Source organism: Mauremys mutica, chromosome 6, assembly GCF_020497125.1.
Source record: "Mauremys mutica isolate MM-2020 ecotype Southern chromosome 6, ASM2049712v1, whole genome shotgun sequence".
Classification (NCBI taxonomy): Eukaryota; Metazoa; Chordata; order Testudines; family Geoemydidae; genus Mauremys; species Mauremys mutica.
Window position 1 is genome coordinate 80,360,233 of NC_059077.1, and position 18,701 is coordinate 80,378,933.

Sequence of the window (18,701 nt, forward strand, 5' to 3'; positions counted from 1 at the left end):
CTGTGGCAGCACAACTACTCACTATCCCTTGCTCAGGGCAGATCACACAGCAGTAATGTAGCCCCTGAATAGCTTTTTTCCAGAATGATAGATGTTGCATTTCTGTGCACAGGAGCATTCCAAGCACTGGGAGGACGCTAACCACCATCCATAAAGGTAACCTCTAATTGTGGGGTGTTGCATGGTAATAGAATGTCCTGCATGTGTACTTTAACCATGCTTCTTAAATCCTATTACAATGAATGTGACTCTTTCATAGACTCATATCTTGTTTTACTGGAACTTAGCTGATGTTTTTTCCCTGCAAGCCATCCCCTACAAAATCTTTCTTGGAAGTGCTCCTTTATGCTTTTGGGTACCTGTCAATAATCATAATTTGACTTCCAGTCGCATAAAAGAGAACTTTATGATTATCAAGGTTTTTCATAGTTCCAGCACAAAAAAACCACTAACAATCATAGCAAATTGCAGCTGAGCCAGAACAAGTATTTGTTATAAGTGACTTGCATCGCTGTTGCTAATAAAGTAACATTTTGTACTAGCACATTACTGAAACCAGTCCAGGTTTACTGATTGTTCTGAGGGCACTTCATTAATATTGTTGAATAGTAAAGAATGACGTCTTTCAGCATATAGCATAGGAGACAGAGCTGGCTTCTGTGGGCTCACAAAACACAACAGCCAAGCTCAATCTTACTTTGAATGGCTTAGAAATGTAAAGGAAAATCTCAGCTTCTTTTTTTTTTTTTTTTAAGGTTAATCTGTTCCCAGAATAGGGAGAGACCTTAAAATGCAAACTGATAACTAGGACTGAAAGCTTGTCGCTGATTTTTCCCAAAGGTCACAAGTTATTTATTCACAGTCCCCTCACAGCCTCCAGGGCTGGCTTTTAAGGTCCATAAAAACCATAGCCATTTGTTCCTTGAAGAACCAAGCTCAGTTCCCAAATGTAGGGAGCAGTGCCACCCAGGCTCCTACTGGTGACAACAGAGCCTCCATAAGCTGCCTACTGCTGAGCCATGCCCTATGCTAAGCAGCCAGCCTGACCTCTGGTTACAACAGTGGTCCCCAAACTGTGAGGCCTGCCCCCCCTTAGGGGGGCCCAGAGGAACATTCAGGAGGCATGGCAGCCTCAGCCCTACTCCTGGCCCCAGCGGGGTAAGGAGGGGTGCAACTGTGAAAAGTTTGGGAACCGCTGGGCAACCAGGAGGGGTCAGTCAATAGCATGACAGGCAGCATGGTCTAGAGAACTAACTAATCCCTTGCCATGCTATTCTCTCTGTGGTCTTTGTCAGGTCCCATAGATCAATATTTCCAAATGAAGAGGCCTAAAGTTAGATACCAAAAAAATCATAGAAACAGAGCACCCAAAGGTCTCATTGACCTTTATTTGTGTCCATTTCCACTTTTATCGAATGCTCAGATTCACAAAAGATATTTAGACGCCTAACTCATGACATTGTAAACATAAGTTTGAACATTTTCCCCTTAAGCTTCTTGCATCAGTTTCCATATCTTTAAAATGGGAAATATGTTTACCTAAAACACTCAGGGAATTACATATTTAATGAAATACCCATATATATAAATCCCGAAAGTCACCAGAATCGCACATAGCCCCCATCTGCCCACATATTGGCCCCTGAACTTCAGCTTAAATGGACAATTGTCCCTTGCAAGACTTTTCTAAAATCTGGCAACTACCAGTATTCGTGGATCCCAGCACAAAGCACTAGGCCCTGTTTCTCCTGTGCGAGGCCAAGGGAATGAGACCTAGGGATCACATACATTTCAAAATATTGGTTAGTTAAGGGGTGTGTTTGTGTTTGTGCAGCAAAAAATCATCTCACTAACCCTCCCCAAACTCTTAAGACTGGGCCTGTGTATATTGGTGTGATCACAGCTAACAGAGATTCTTTACAGTTGTGGGGGTGGCAAAATATTGTTTGAGAGGCCCCCCCAAAGATCCTAACACTGGCTCTGGTGCTGAGCCCTGAAAGAAATACTGATGAAGAAAATAATCATTCTGGTTTTGATTGATGGGGAATGAAAGAGGAATTATCAGCTCTTGCTGCACTGTTAATATAGCCAATACCTTTGTCACCACCAGAAAAAAAAAATCAGGCTGTTACTGCAAAGAACAGACCAAAGCAGATTTACCTTCACACCTATGTTGTGCTGTGCATTTTCTTGACTGTGTTGGTTTCTGCATAAACTGATCAAGGACTAGCTAACGTCTTCAATGAATCAAGAGAGATTGTCAGGATTTACAGCGATTTCTGTAGAACATGAACTGTCATAAGCTTTACCTATGCAGAACACTTCAAAATAATGACATTTGCTGCAAAAGGCACAGTGCCAAATTCTCTGTGGGGGGAAATGAGCAAAACTGCTGAAGTCAATAGAGCTACAGCAGAGAATTGGGCACATTGTGTATATATTCACAGGTTACTGTGTCAGTGGGAACAAAATGTCCTTTGATTTCCTATACTTTTTTTTTCAGCTCTAGGCAACAGAGCTGCTCTAGGCAAATCTGGTTATCCTTCACCAACTGTCTTATTCCAGCCATGAATAAGCAACAAGGATTTTAGGATGTAAAAAGATTTTTTTACTGCCCTTGTCATTCCAGGCTGCCTTTCTCTTCAGAGAAACCCCTTAGACCTCATCTCCCTCTCATTCCACAGCACTGATGTATTCACACTTAGAGATACACAGAACACATGACAGATAAAATGCTCACCATCCCTCCCACTCCTATCCCAGCATGCACTGAAAGGCCTAATTGCAACTAAGTGTAACCTCACCATAAGCAGATGGTAGAAGATCATTTCCATGCTACCAGGGAAATAAAATTCTTGAGTTCAAATAGAACAATATCAGTCCCAGTAACAAAGACCATTTATCTCAGGCTATGTCTACACTGGCAATTGAATGACAAAACTTTCGTCTTTCAGAGGTGTTAACACTCCTCCCCCACCCCCCACCCCAAAAGACAAAAGTTTTGTCGCGACAAGCAGCAGTGTGAACAGCGTGTTGTCGGCAGGAGCACTCTCCTGGTGACAACACAAACACTGATCATTGTGGGTAGAAGTTTTCTGTTGGCTGGAGAGCCAACAAACTGGGCTACACTGCACGACTTTTAGCAGCACAGCTGTAGCGACACAGCCATGTCGCTAAAAGCTGTGTAGTGTAGACATAGCCTCAGATACTTCTACTTACAGAACAAAATGTTAACAAAAGACTGGTAAAGTTGCACCATTTAAGAATTGCTCTGTAGCCCCCTCTTGGTGCTTATACTCTCTAGTTTCCCCTCTCCCAACTGCACCGTTCACCTCCTTCACTTCTCAGCCTCACACCTTCTTTCATACTAACCCTTGTATTTGGAAGGGGCTCCCACTTCCCGTGCACCAGTCATCTCTCCTTAAAATTCACTTCTCATTAACAGAACTGAGCAAAATTTTTCAACCAAAACCCTTTTATGGAAAAAAATGCAGATTTGGTGACACAAACATTTCATGAATTCATATTGACGTAAATTTTTTTCTGTAAAAAACCCTAAAAAGTCATCTTGAAAAAAAAACCCACAATATTTTATTATGACATTTTTTAATTGAAACAGTTTGATTTAAAACAGCTTTTTGTTTGAAATGTTTGATTTGGGGTCAAACAAAACAGTTTGACCAATTTATTTATATTTTTTACTTTTTCATTTGCTGAAAAGTTGCATTTGTAGTTTGACCTGAAATATTTTACCAATTTTTAAGATACCAGCAAACAAACAAGCAAAAAAACCAATAACTTACCCAGCTTTTCTCATGAAAACTACTGTATCCTCATTTCCCTCCGCTTCTTGCATCTTGTCTAGCATATTATATTTGGTCTAGGGTTATAAACTCTTCAGGTCAGCATCTTTGTCTCTTTTATGAAAATTTACTGTACTCTTAATAGCTTTCCAAATAGCAGCAGTTCATTTCAGGTAGTATATTTCCATTTTCCACCATGTTCACAAGGAAGTCAGACAAACCAACCTTTCAATTATTATGAAAATGGAAAGCTTCTACCACAAAACACTAGATGTGAATGACCTGCAGAGGCATAATTGACTGATTGTCATGGACTCAATTGACAGAGAGTCATTTAAGCTAAGCTTATTAGAGCAATCTAATGGTAGCCAGACTGATGCAAAATAAATGTGGGCCATGAAAGAATGACATGAAACTGCAATAAGGTTATTTTAAAGGTCTCAGTTTGTGCATCCATCCAGACGCTATATCTCCAAAACAAATGTTTCTATCACTCTTTCCTCTGAACTGTCACCCTCTGCACTAAATAATTCTGCCGTTGGATTTCTAAGGAGTCTTCCAATAAAAAAGTTATGGAATTATTAGCTTCACACCAGTGTAGGGCACTGAGCAAGGTTAACACAGAGATTGTTCGGAGGAAAGTATTTTTTTAATGAGGGCTAAAATTATTTTTTCCTTGCTTTGCTCTACAGCCACTGACTATCTGGTCTTCATACCAGGGAGGGATGCACTGGTTCAGAAAACATAAGAACCAGTCGCACTTTGGCACAAAACTGATGTGAGCCCAAACTTTTTTAAAAACAATATATCTCAAGACCATATCACTTGCATCCTATCAATTCCACAGACTCTCTCTGAATCCTATTCAAAATTTCTTTGCGGCACAGAACTCTCCATAGGTTCATTTCACCCTCTCTCTCCACTTGTATAACCACTGAGATTTCGCCTACTCACTCCATTCCTGGCTGATTCCATTCTCTTCTGGCTACCCTCCAGGGGGGAAGGTGGAGTTAGGGGTTCAGCACAGCAGAAGCAGGATCAGTTGTTCATGCAGACTTGCCTCGAAGGAGCTGAGAATCCCTACCCTGCAGATCCTCAGAAACCTCACATCCACTGCGACCTGAGGTGGAGAAGGATGTGAGATATTCAATAAGTGGAAACACAAGGAGTTTTTCCCATTTCTCGGGATCCCTCTATACAAATGAGGGAGATTAGGGTTGAAATTATATCTATCTCGTGTGATGTATTGAACTACCATGGAGATGATTTGGTTTTCTGTGTTATGTGCCTTTACAATGTAAGGATACTTATCAGACTATCCTGGTAAGATGGAGAGGTAGCATTGCTAAGAGGTAATTCAGGATTTTGGCTCTCACAGAAAGAGAAACTCACAGTGAGTTTTACCATGTTTTGTTGTTCTGCACAACAAGTCATTCAGCAAACCTGAGCTTTTTCATTTGCAATTCTATAGACGTCATCTAAAAAAAGGAACTTCTAAATATTTGCAATAATCGAACATTCGCATAAGAAATAAATGTAGGGTGGGCAATGACCTTCTTACTTTCTTCTCCTTCCACAGTACTGACAGACTTTAATAATTATACTTCTAAAAAGATCTCCTGAAAAATAGGGCAAAACCCTAGGGGAGGTCAGTTTCTAGGACACTTGGCAAGATGCTACCCTTTCAAATGCTTTTACGCTGTCATTTTTTCATTATTTTTAACACGTCTTTGGTGACGTACCACATTCTACCCAAGTGCTTATTTAAGATTAGGGCTGGTTGAAAGATTAATTTTCCAATGAAAAAAGCTTTTCACGTAAAGTGTATACAAAAGTTCTGTCCCATTTTCAGACAAGGTTTATTAAAACATTGGCTAAGGATAAGAACCCTTTCTCTGGCCAAAGACTCAAATGCAGAGCCTTATTTTATGGCCTATGTTATGCAGGAGGTCAGATTAGGTGATCAGAATGGTCCCTTCTAGTCTTAAAAATCTATTAATGTCTTTGGTTGCTCCCTCACTAATTGGATCTGAACTTCAAACAGTGGGGAAGGGCTGATGTTGCATACATTAAAGTGAAGTGTCTATTTAGACACATAATACAAAATCTTTTAGAATATGGTTTATAATAATAATAATAATGTCTTTCACCCTAAAGTCCCATACTGTGTTATTCAAGGACGTTTTGTTAGCTATAACACCAGGAGTTTATGCTCATTGACATAGGCATAACCCTTATAAAGGAAAAAAGGTCCATTCTATTTGAGAACTGAATTCAGAGCAAGAGGTTGATGTTCTGGTGATGTAAACTCAATGAGTCAGCATGTTTGACTGCTCCCGAGTTCCAAGGTGAGAAGAGGGGGTAGGGAAAAGGCAGAAAACTTCCTAGCTCTTTTTCCCCTCTGAGATATAACAACACTACTGAACTCCCCTGAGAACAGGACTACTCCCCTCCTAGCATCACCGGCTCACTAAAACAGATAGGAAGGAGGCAGAACTTGTCCCTCCTATGCACTTGCTCATATAGTGCAGTCCATGGAGGGGTATAGCAACAGGTGTGCTCTCCAGAGCTGCCTAAGTCAAATTTCTCCGAGACCTGTAATGCAGCCAGAGTTCAGAGATTTGCATATTGCCGCAGACCCTCTAACCCTCCGCTTAGTCCCAGCCCCCGCCCCCACTCCAGGGCTGCCCAGAGGATTCAGGGGGCCTGGGGTCTTCGGCGGTGGGGGCTCCCCACTGCCGAATTGCAGCTGAAGACCCGCCCCAGGACCCGCTGCCGAAGTGCCGGAAGGACCCCCCGCCGCGGGTCTTCGGGGCACTTCGGCAGCAGGTCCTGGAGCAGAAGGACCCCCCGCCGCTGAATTGCCAACGACGACCCGGAGCGGAAGAAGCTCCGGGGGCCCGGGTCTCGCGAGAGTTTTGCAGGGCCCCCGGAGCAAGTGAAGGACCCTGCTCCAGGGGCCCCGAAAAACTCTTGTGGGGGCCCCTGCAGGGCCTGGGGCAAATTGCCCCTCTTGCCCCCCTCTGGGTGGCCCTGCCCCACTCCATCCCTTCACCCAAGGCCCCACCCTGCCCTACCCCTTCACACCCCTGCTCCACTCCTGCCCCTCCTCTTCTCCACCTCTTTCCACCCCTCCCCCAAGCGCCCCCTCCTCCCCTTTCCCAGCCTCTCCTGCATGCCAGGGAACAGGGTCGGCTTTAGGTCAATTCCACCAATTCCCCCGAATCAGGCCCCGCGCCTAAGAGGGCCCCGTGCCCAGTGGCAGAGCCGCCAGGGGGTGGGGCAAGTGGCTGAGAATCCCTTTCCTGGCTAGAGGCTCCTTTTAAATTTTTACTCACCCGGCAGCGCTCTGGGTCCTCGGCGGCGGGTCCTTCACTCGGTCCAGGTTTTCAGCAGCACTTCAGCGGTAGGACCTTCAGTGCCACCGAAGACCTGGAGTGAGTGAAGGACCTGCTGCCGAAGACTAGGAGCACTGCCCGTGAGTACAAGCACCACGTGTTTTTTTTACGTGTGTTTTTTTTTTTTTTAGTCATCCCTGCCGGGGCCCCGTTGAAACTGTTCGAATCGGGCCCTGCGCTTCCTGAAGCCGGCCCTGCCAGGGAACAGCTGTGCCCCGGCATGCAGGAGGGAGTGGGAGGAGTTGAGGGAGAGAGAGAGGGGAAGAAGTTGATCAGAGGGGCCCGTGGACCCCTGAAGTTCCCTCGTGGACCCCAGTTTGAGAAACACTGGCATATTGTATAGTTATTGAGAAGTGCTTATGAAAATCAGACACCTACAGCAAAGCACAGTGCAGGACATTTTATAACAGAGGAAAATCTGCCAAATTATTCATCAATATCTAGTATCCAGTATCGGATAACCCAGCAATGATTGCATAGGTAATCCAGTGCTAATATAATCTACTTTCAGTATATGTAAGGATTGGCATTTTATGTAATTGCGACTGTGAGTTATACACATGCGACCAAATCCTGTGGTTCTTAGTTTATTCATTTTGAAAGTTTTACTTGAGTAAGGACTTCTAGATTTGCCCCTACTTAACTAAATTACACACCCTGTATTTCTTGATTTGGCAATGGTGACAGATTTAAGCCTCTCTGATTACAAGAATCAAGACAAAGGAGAGAGAGCTTCCAAAAAAAAATAACTAAAATTCAGCTATCCCCAATCTCACCCTGTTGACACTAACATAGTACTACGCATGTTTGTGCACATGTATGTTCTGGAGGTTGAATATTTTGGAATGTCGGGAAGGGATAATATTTGGTTGTAGGGTTGTTTTGGTTTCTTTTTTCTAAAACCAGTAATCTAAATATTTTAAGTTACCCTTTACTGTTATATCAATATGTTTTATCCCATAAATTAGAAAAGACTAACATCTAAGTCAGTCAAAGGGAAACCACTTAAATTCAGATTAATCATTCATCAACACAAGAACCACCCCACTCAATCTCCTGAGGACAGAATTTCAGATGGGTACGCCCATGCAGACATATAGGGCCAAGTTTTCAGTAATAGACGCTCAGGGTCCATGAGCAAGAAATGCCCATGCAAAAATTGCACTTGCAGTCAAAGGGAGTAAATTTCTCTATTTTAAGGTGCCACAGAAAACCCATACCTAGTATCTAAATGCTTCCCATGTAAATCAGAGCTGCATGGCAAAGGGCCCTGAGTCTTCTGCTCTTCTCAGGGCTCTATGCAAGAGTAAGTCACCACCTAACAATTTCTACATTCAGTTAGTTTGCACATGGACTTGCAGCAACTGTGCATACAATCATGGATGCATTTTTATGCAGGCATGTATGGTGGCAAAGGATTCCGATTTTGATAATTTGACTTTACAAGTCAAATTTGCAAAAGGATGGAGCCACTGATATGCCCAAAATGTTTACACGCCACTTTTGTCCATGACAACTCACATGTTAATCAAGCACTGCACATGCAAATAGGTAGCTAGATGTGCAGTTATCAATTTGGGTGCACAGATCAGGTATTTATATACCACAGTGACGACCCTGGCACAAATGCCTAGCTTAGACAGATAAACGTAGAATTTACAAACACACTTACCATCTCCTCCTTTAAAGTGGTTGGGCAAAAGGAATTGCTAGTCTTGCCTCTTGCAGTATTATGTATTTTTCAAAAGGACACCAGCCAGCTAGTTTAAAATAACTTTTAAAGTCAATTTTTTCCTCATTGTTTTAATAACCTTATTGAAGATTGATATTGAAAACCATTTTCATGTCAGAAACTAAACTCTCCCTTTGTATGTAGGCACAGGGAGCAAGAGCCTCAGCTGGTTCCTATGACATCAGTGGAACTATGTCTATTCACACCAGCTGAGGTTCTGATCCATCATTCCCATTGTTGATTCTTTTGTTTTTAATTAGTTCCTTCACTGTCTCACACACACTGGTTTGTTATTGCTTTTCATTGTTAATCCTTTGTATGAGAGCTGCTGAGAGTGCTTGGTTGATGTTTTTTCTTGAAGCAAAAACAAAAAACACTGAACACCGCTGCAATGAGGGGGGCAGAAGTAGGGCAAATTGTGCAGTGTCCCATTTACATGCTTGTAGGGTGACAACAAGGAAAGTGAGGGCAGAAGAACAGCGCGCACTAGCTAGGTGACCTTGTAGTCATTTTTAAATATATCATGCTTCAATGAAGAACTCCAAGCTCTAACAACTCATTTCCTTCTCTTTTCACTCTGGAAATTAATCGGAAACAGGGAGAAAGAAAAGCTGCCTCAGCCTGTGCTGCATCACAACAAGCCACCGACTGAATGCTAAGAAATGACCAGATCACTGTCTCTGATCTGTAGCATTCTGCCAGTCCCAGCCTTTGTTTGGAGCAAGAATTAAAATCTCAGAATGTGATTAAACTCCAAGAACACTGATCTCTCAGATGGTGCCTTCCCCACCCCCCTCACACGCATATCCTTAGGCTGCTAGCAACATACAACAAGATAAAAAACAACATGAACATGAAACAATGGAGCCTATTTAAAGCAGCAACAGCAGAGACTTGGCTACTTTAAGAGGTTTACTCCTCTGTTTTCTATTAAGAGGGTTTATTTAGTAAAATTTTTGCTCAATGAAATGGTCCCCACGAGATATACATCTCCATTTTCAGGAGGCACATAGAGACACCAAATATATGTTTCCAGTCTAATTCAATATGGCACAAACAATTGCTGACTAGTAATAGCGATAAAAATCAGTGGTCAGTAATTTGTTGATATTTCAGGTTTATTGATTTAATCAATCATACTTTCTCATTCAGTTAATTGGTTTATTTTTCACTTAACTGATGTGGTTTGTTGCTCAGCTTAGAACATGCAGAATTGACCTAACTGGCTGCGGGGGGGGGGGGGGAAGCATCTTATTAAAATTGCAAATTACAATGTCTTTTCATTTTTATTGTATAGTATGTAGCAGGAAGTGGCTAAAACATCTAATCTTTGTCATCAGAGGCAATAAAGTAACCCAGGCTCCAGAGTTAATCTCTTCTTTCCAGACCTCTCACCAGTCACCATTGTTATGCTGCAGACTCCCATTCTGGTTTTCCCTCTGGGCTGTTTATTAGTCTTGTGCAGAAGGCTCCCATGCCATTTAGCTGGCACTTATCTCCTTGTCTCCCACCCTCCTCCCTGTAAGTCCAGATGCCCTTCAAGTCTTTAATAAGTTATTAAGAATAATCTAAAATAGAATAAAAGGAAAGTATTTTGAAAGCAGCAGAAGATTTTTTGTGACCCTTTGATTGCCCTGTGGGCATACATTATATATTCTACAAAATCAAGCAATTATTGTTAAAAAAAAAAAGAAAACAAGTAGCATTTTCTGTCAAGTAGCTCCGGTAACAAATATGAGTAGTTCCTGTGTGTGATGGGAAGGGACTCACCACTGCAACACCTCCTGCTGGCTGTCCTGGGGATTAGCTCTACTAGCCAGTGCACCTTCTTCTGGTGATGTCTCACCGCCATGAGTTCTGCTCCAGGATCCACATCACTCCCAGGATTGTGGCGTCCTCTTCAGAACACATCCCTCCAGCTGTGCCATACTTTGTGCTCCTCCCTTCTGGAGGAACTGCAGTCCGCTGTCCAGTCACTTCCCTCAGTGGCAACTGCAGCCCATTTTCTGGCCACTTCCTCAATGGCGAGTGGGTTGGGAGAAACCCAGGCCCACCCACTACTCCAGGTCCCAGCCCAGGGACCTTGTAGATGGCAGCCAGGTGCTGCATCCCCGTTAACCTCTCAGTACCTTTCCCTGGAGCCCTTCTCGCATGGCCCCCCAACACCTTCTTTGCCCTTACATTAGGGCTTCAGCCTGCCAGTCTTAGCAGCTAGCCAGGAGTTCTCTCTAGCTTCCCTGGTCACTACCGGCAGCACTGCTCTGTCCAGGGTGCATGGATCCCAAGATAGATACTTTTGGTTCTCATAGAACTTAGCATTTGCCTGAGAACTATTTAAGCAGCTGGGAATCTTTCCTTCCCATCCTGCACTTTTACCCCATATAATAAAGTGTTAAACAGCCGTGAGGTGCTACAGACAGTGTAGCAAGACTTCCTATCCCCTCAGCTAAATTCCACTCTTCAATATCACACACACACAGCTCCCACTGAAGTCAATGGGAGCCACGTACACACAGGCACCCATCGCTAGAACTTGGCTCCATGCTTAATGTCCTATATATGCTACAAAATTAACCATATGTTGGGACCCAGATACAACATGCTTTCTCCACGACAAAGTTAGGTGTAGAGGAGACCTAACATTGGTTTAACCATATTCTACATTGTACTAAGCCTTTGGGTAGCCAATCACAGTTCAGAACTCAATCATAGCTTTGCCACAAGTCCCATGTATGGGGGAAGTACACTGTTGCTCTTCCCCAGGAGCAGACCAAGAAGCAGGTTGCATCTCAGAGCTACAGTCTGCCTCCTGGTGTACCCTGCTTTGGTGAGGTGTATCCTGTGACAAGCCTATACCTGACACAGTGTGTCCTCTCACATAGCTGCACTGGCCAGCTGGTTGGAGGGGTGGACCCAACTGTTCACCAATTCTCCACCCCTTCCCACTCACATGTAATGATGTATGGATAGCCAGTACATGGGGATAAGATTATGACTACTCTCCTGCATAAGCGTGCATGCCAAGTCAGAATCTGGCCCTAATTCTGTAGCATAGTTGGGACCTAAAAGTAGTGAGCAGTATGGAAGGTGCAGTATACTAATGACTTGGTAACCTTATTTAAAGCTGGCAAGTCTCTCACTCTCATACATATGTGCACATCCACATGCCATCTCTTTTTCTGCCATTGAAAGCTTTTTTTTCCCTCTTTCTCTTTTTACAGTTTCCGTATACCAGACAGTATAAATTAGCTGATAGATTCCCACAGACAAAACATGTAACTTACTCATCTGGGACACTGATGAGGTCTGACTGAGGAACTAAATCATTCCATGAAATACTGAATCTTTTTTCCTCTCTTTTTTGTATTCTAGTTGAAACACTGCAATGCCTTCAATTACAGGAAGCAGCTATAAAATGGTGAAGAGAGAGAGAAAGCTCTGCAGCAGAATGAGATTAGAATGTAGCACAATTTCCAGTAACAAATTATCAATCACAAGGATGTTTCTTGTGGACTAATATTCTTTCCAAGAAAATCTTCATACTCTAGTTACTCAAATCTTAATTTTTGTGAAGTGCCCTTGGAAAGCTTTTGGAGCCAAGAAATATCCATGGTGTAAGCCAGTAACATTATGCCAGGAATGAAACTGACGGTTGTGTGAGTGATTATTGTATAATTGTCTCAATTGCTTTTTAATTTGTTGAACACTTTCTGCTAATATCTAGAAAGATAGGACTGCAACATCTTAAGGCAGGCAGCTCTGTTACTTTCAATTGATTTAGCCCAGCTTTCTTACAGTTATGGGTGTATTTATTCCTCAAGTTGAAAGAAAAAACAATACACTAAAGGCAATAGGTTTTAGTTTGGTGTTGTTCCAATGTGGTGGGGGAGAGTAATCGACATGGATAGCCAAGGCAGCAACATATGAACATCTCACTGAAACCTTCCTATTGTGACCTCATACTTAAAGAACAGCATTAGCATTAAAAATGGGTTCAGCCTACAATGTTTCCCATGGCTGCACAGTGTGGGACAGGCAATGCATTCTAATTCCATTTTTAAAAATGTGTTCACTGAAGAAGAATGGAAGTCCCAAATTGTTTCAAATGCAAGTGAGCAAACTGCAATTTCAGTTATCATTAACTTACACTTATAGTAAAATTATTCTGGGAGTGAGGTTGGGGGAAGTCGTCTTCTTTTGTTTGGCATTTGGAAAGCAACACGCTAGGATTATAATTGAATCTTAAGATTTGAAAGCCATTCTAATACTTCTGAGGTAGCTAGGTGTACACTCCATTTGTCACCACAGTAAACATGAATGGGGCAGTTGTCCATGATGTATTGCATGGCTTGCACCTCACCACAGTCAACAGTTGGGCAATTCTTTGATTTTCCATTTGTGGAGGAGATATCTACACCTTGTGTGTGTGTTGTCCAAACATGGTTGAGTGCAGCCCACTGCCTAGGGAAAGGCAGAATCCAGAGAATTCTTTCATTGGATCTTCAATCAGGTCTTTGTTTGGGATGTTAAAAGTGGCCCACAATTCGAGGCACTGAGTGCCGGGATCCTTTCAGTTGGCCTGTAGTGCTAATGTGTGGATCGATATTGGGGGAATAACATCACCCCTCACCATAATCAAAGTCCAAATTAAAAATATATCAGATGTATGGAGTGAGATTTTGTGCTGTGTCCCCAACAGGTGCAGCACAGATGTAAGAGCCCAGGGTGAGTAGGGGGGTTAAGGTGGCTTCCAGCCAACTTTGCACCCTCCTGATCCTGGGCTAATTGGGAGTTTAGAGAGGCCACGGTGTAATTTAGACAGCCTAGGGGGCCTAAGTCCAGTCAGCCTCCCTGGACTGTCTTATCAGCTACAATCTTGCTCAGAATCTCCACAGATATGTGTGATGCAGGTCTAACCCCAATAAACCACCGTGTCCCCACCATCATCTATAACATACACCCTCCGCACCATGATCTACCAAGGCTTGTTAAAGGTCCTCAGAGGACAGCATTACAGCTGTCTACCACAGTGTCTGTGTCTGGCTTCCTCATGCAGAAACATGGCTTGTAAGGTCCCTTCATATGGTACCAGCCTTTTTATCTGGCATATAGGGGACAGAGCAGGGTGAGGATCTCACCCACAGTGACTTTTTATGTCCCAAATTAAATGGGTACTTGGGTGTCCAAGATGTGGATGCCTCTAACTTTCTGCCACAGCTGTCCCTCTATCCCCACAGCTTGATGCCTTTTCATTCCCCCTGTTCCTTTCATTCATGGTTCCCCGGCATCTGCCTACAACAATACATTCAATCAATATTTCCTGTTCCATGCTGTGCTTGCCATAATAAAAAATAATAGTCAGTCTATCAGAGGCACGTGCCCTTTCCTTACTAAGACACTGTTGATTGTTTCTCATTTACTAAGGATTATGATCCTTTTTTTCCATTACAATACTGATAATAAAAACTTTTTTTTAAAGTGAGGTTAACAGATGATGCTGATGAGGCATGTGGAGATAAAGATGGATAATCTTCTTGAGTGTTTGAGAAAAGAATGGTCAGCTCCAATACCACAGTGATAGGAATGGTATAAATATTCATATAGGTAGGTAGATTACCTATCTACTTGTCATTTTCATAATAGAAAAATTAATTGATTAATATATTAGTAGTAAGTAGGGATAAGATATTATGCAAGTGATAAGTACAGGACTATAAAGTGTGAAGGAAGCATGTGGAGGCATTGCACATGAATGCATACAAAGTGTTCCAGATGAACAATAAGGCAAGGAAGTTAATCAATCACATTGGACAGATTTTATTTGTATACAACATGCACCTTAGAAACTGAACAGATGATGGACAGTATGTCAGCACAAAATCACTTCCAGACGGGAAGGAAGACAAGAATAAGGTGGAATGCTTCTCCCCCCAGAACTGTGCTGAGAATTTTTCTGTAAAATGCTCTGAGGAAGCAATTTCAATTATCCCACATTTCTAACAGCATGTTTGGAAACAGTTACGTACCCCAAACACAAAGGATGGGAAAATTTACTGCCAGAGTCCTCCATAATATTGGACACTTCCACAACTTTCATCTGAGAATCTCAAAATGCTTTGCAAACAATAGCTGGGCCTCAACAACCTTTATGATCATCTTATGGCTTGATAAACTGTGGCACAGAGATTACTCCATTTGACATAGTTTATACCATGGCAGACTCATTTTGTGGAAAAGCTGGACATCATCCCTACAGTCCTGACTCCTAGTCCCTCTAGCTCTAACTAATAGACAGCACTCCCTGAGTAGTACTGCAAAGTTTTATGGATACTCTTCTTAACACCACAGTATTACCGTGAAATGTAAAATGAAATTGTTTCCTTCTCTTCAGCATCTTGATATGTGTATGAGAGATGTGGATTCCAAGGATACAGGCATTAAGAGGCTTTTGGCCTTCAAATTGAAATGCTACAGGCAACTGCTGCATGGCAATATCTCATACAACTAGCAAAGAGGTAATCATCCAAATGTATAGCAGAATCAGCGTGATACCTGACATCATCAAGATGATCAGAAAAAGAAAACTTGAATTTGTGGAACACATGGATTAGAGGAGCAGAGGAAGATTGCTGAAGGAAGTTTTACAGGGACTGGTACTAAGTGCCAGGGGTAATGGCAGCTGCAGTGAGTGTGGTTTGATGATGTGGCTGACAGGACAGAATGCATCATGCAGTGGCGTAGCCAGGTTTTAAGTGTAAGGGAAGCAAACATAAAAAAGGCACCCCCCCTTGGCTCCTCCTCTGGCCACGCCCCTGACTCCTCCTGTTTCCCCCCAGATTAACCCCGGGGCCGGCTCAGGACTCCTGCGGGCTTCCCGGGGGTCCCCCCCGCAGTCCCGGGAGAGTCTCTCCTGCCCAGCGCGCTCTGCAGGTATCCCCCGCCTGGCCCCACCCGTGGGGTCCCGTCCCCCCTGCCCCAGGCTCCAGGCTCCTGTGCTGCGCCAGGCCCCTGGTCCAGACAGCACGGCCTGCGCCCCTGCCCTGCGGGCCCGGCCCTGGGGAGCCCCTCGCCCAGACCCCCCAGTGCAAGGCACCAGACCCCCGCTCACCTTCTGTCCTGCGCTGCTGCCTGTCCCCGGCCTGCTCCTGATGCTCGGTGTGTTCCACGTGGGACTCACCAGCCAGGTGGCCTTAAAGGTGCAGGGGCCCTTTCACCTCCCCGCACCCACCGCATTAGCAAGGGGTGGGGAGCACTTGGCCGCCGAGTCCTGAGCCACCACCACAGAAGGTGGCTGCGGCGATGTTGAGGCCACGCTGAGCGTGGGGCGCGATGGCTGAGGCCCCCTCACTCCTCCAGCCGCGCCTGCCCCCCCCCGCCCATGGCTCCTCCGGCCATGGTGTTGTCAGCGCCGGCTGGCAGGCGCCGCCTCAGCACCTGCCGCCCCCCCCCCATGGCTCCTCTGGCCGTGCTGCTGCCAGCGCCGGCCCAGCGCCGCTTTTTGAAAACATGCTGAGGGGAAGCGGCTGCTTCCTCTGAACCCCGCTAGCTACGCTACTGGCATCATGGCTCACTTCCCAAGCTGTGTGAAGACCACAAAATGTGGAAGAAGATTGCTGGCTAATAACGCTCATATGTTGTGTTTACTGTTCATTGTGAAGTGACTTTTTATGGTGCTTTGCTCTATGAAAATAAATAATAGTTCTTCACAGATGTTACTCATAGCAACCGACCAGCATATGTGACATTGTGACACAATTCCCAGAAATTATACTTTTCAGAGAAGTACTGAGTATTGCATCTCATTGCAGTGGTATAGTATGTGCATGTCAGGACAGATTAAGTCTAAACATACTGTGACCTTGCGCAGTCTATATGGTTTTATAAAAATTTAATAATAAGTGAATATAATGTAACTGAAATATGCTTCATGCAAAAGGTCTCTTGTAAGGTATCACTACAAAGCTTATAATCTACTAAGTGTGATCATCCTATTTGTATAAAGGTACCATTCTTGTATCTGAAACTAGAAATATGAAATATAACTCTGAGGGCCTATTGTAATTACATAAATTGTGGGCCATTAATGGTGGTTTGGAATCTTGATGACTCCCATTAACTAGGGCCATTGCCTGCAAATGGCTGTGTTTTACCTGTAAGTCTTCCTGTATACGTGTGTGCTGGCAAGTGGGTAATGAAGTCTTGTAGTGACATGTGATCATGTCACCTGAACTGGAAATCCATTGGGGTTTCCCCATGCAGGTTCAGATCCTGCTGACTATGCCACTGTGACAAGTTGGATCACAGAAACCCCCTGCGGAGCTGCCACCCAGGGTGGCTGCAAGAATGTTTCGTGCCCTAGGCGAAACTTCCACCTTGCGCCTCCTCCCTCTCCCTCCGCCTGAGCCCTGTGGCAGCTCTCCGCCTCCCCCCCCGCCCCAATGCAAAATGAAAATGAGACCTGTCAAATTTTGTCATGAAAAAACATGAGAGAGAGATCCATCGCAGAACCGCCAGTAGCATGGGGAATTCTGGATCAGGCAGAACAGGGACAATCCTCAGTCTCCCTTATCCAGAGCAAGTTTCCTAACCACCATGCTATTGGGAATTGCAGGAGTCTTGCTCGTTTCTTATCCTCTTGTCAAAACTGACACATTTCTGCAAAAAGCATTTTGGTTCAGATGAAATACCATTTTCAAACAGAAAAAAGTTTTATCAAAAGTTTTTTTGTCAGCTCTAATCCTCACACGCTCTCCTGGTATGTACTACACACCAAACTCACTGATATCTACACATTACAGAATCTGATATCTACAGACAGTTTGGGCCTCTCAAAATGGGGTGAAGATATATTTTTCCACGTAAGCCTGTACTATTGCTGCTACACAGATGCTATGCTGTTGTGAATGTGAGAGGAGGTAATCCACAAGGCAACTGTTCAATTACGTGAAGCGCACAGTACAAACGTTTTGAGAGCTTCTGGTCTAAAAGAATCAGGATAAAACCCCTCACCTTGTTTGTCCCTAAAAAGAGAAAACTCTGTTCCTTTGTTAGATCATGCTAGGCAGTTATATAATTCTGCTCAGTAGCACCCTTTATCTTTGTGAGGTGTTAGTTGTGTAGCCTATAAAAACTACAATCTCTGAAAATCCAACAGTGTTAAATACTTATTACGGGCTGTCAGATGTTGCTGCAGGCACACCCACACATTCTGATCATTTGCAGGAACATTCCCAAGAAATTGCCGTGGGAACACACTGGTACACGCATTCCAGTAGCAGTGGTGGCGACAAACCAGCACAGCTCTATTCCATTTAGTTTTGATGCTGAAGTATCGTACGCACAAAAGGAGACCCATGCTGAATAAGTGAAGTAAAAACAATGTGTATGATGTACAGCGGGGTAGAAGATTTGAAAGCATTAATTTGGAATGGCCAGCCTACTAACAAATGGTGAAGGGGAATTCAACACTGGGCGGGGAGGGGGAAACATTTTGGTGGAAAGAGTTGTAAAAAAAAATAATAATTACGAGATATTTAAAGCTGCCCAGAAGTTTGGAATGTTAAAATAGGGCCCGACACTAATAAATCAGTGGGCAGAACAAAGATGACGTGGTCAAAGACACATGATAAATGCTATTTAGCACATAACTAGCATCAGAGAGAGTGAGTCAGATGTAATATGCGCTCAAAGCTTGGCAGCTAGGGCTGTGAGAACAGTTCAACTGGAACCCTGAACCCACATGAAACCAGAGTATATTTTGGTTCTAGT

The 18,701-nt window shown here is 43.7% G+C and overlaps 1 long non-coding RNA gene across 1 annotated transcript in view; it reads right to left on the reverse strand.

Moving 5' to 3' along the window:
• Positions 1-4,758: 4,758 nt before the first annotated feature.
• The window catches only part of LOC123373345, a 32,897-nt gene continuing 18,954 nt past the window's right edge, over positions 4,759-18,701 (reverse strand). The window contains exon 4 of the long non-coding RNA XR_006580670.1: positions 4,759-4,923. This is a non-coding gene — a long non-coding RNA (uncharacterized LOC123373345). The remainder of the gene's footprint in view (positions 4,924-18,701) is intronic.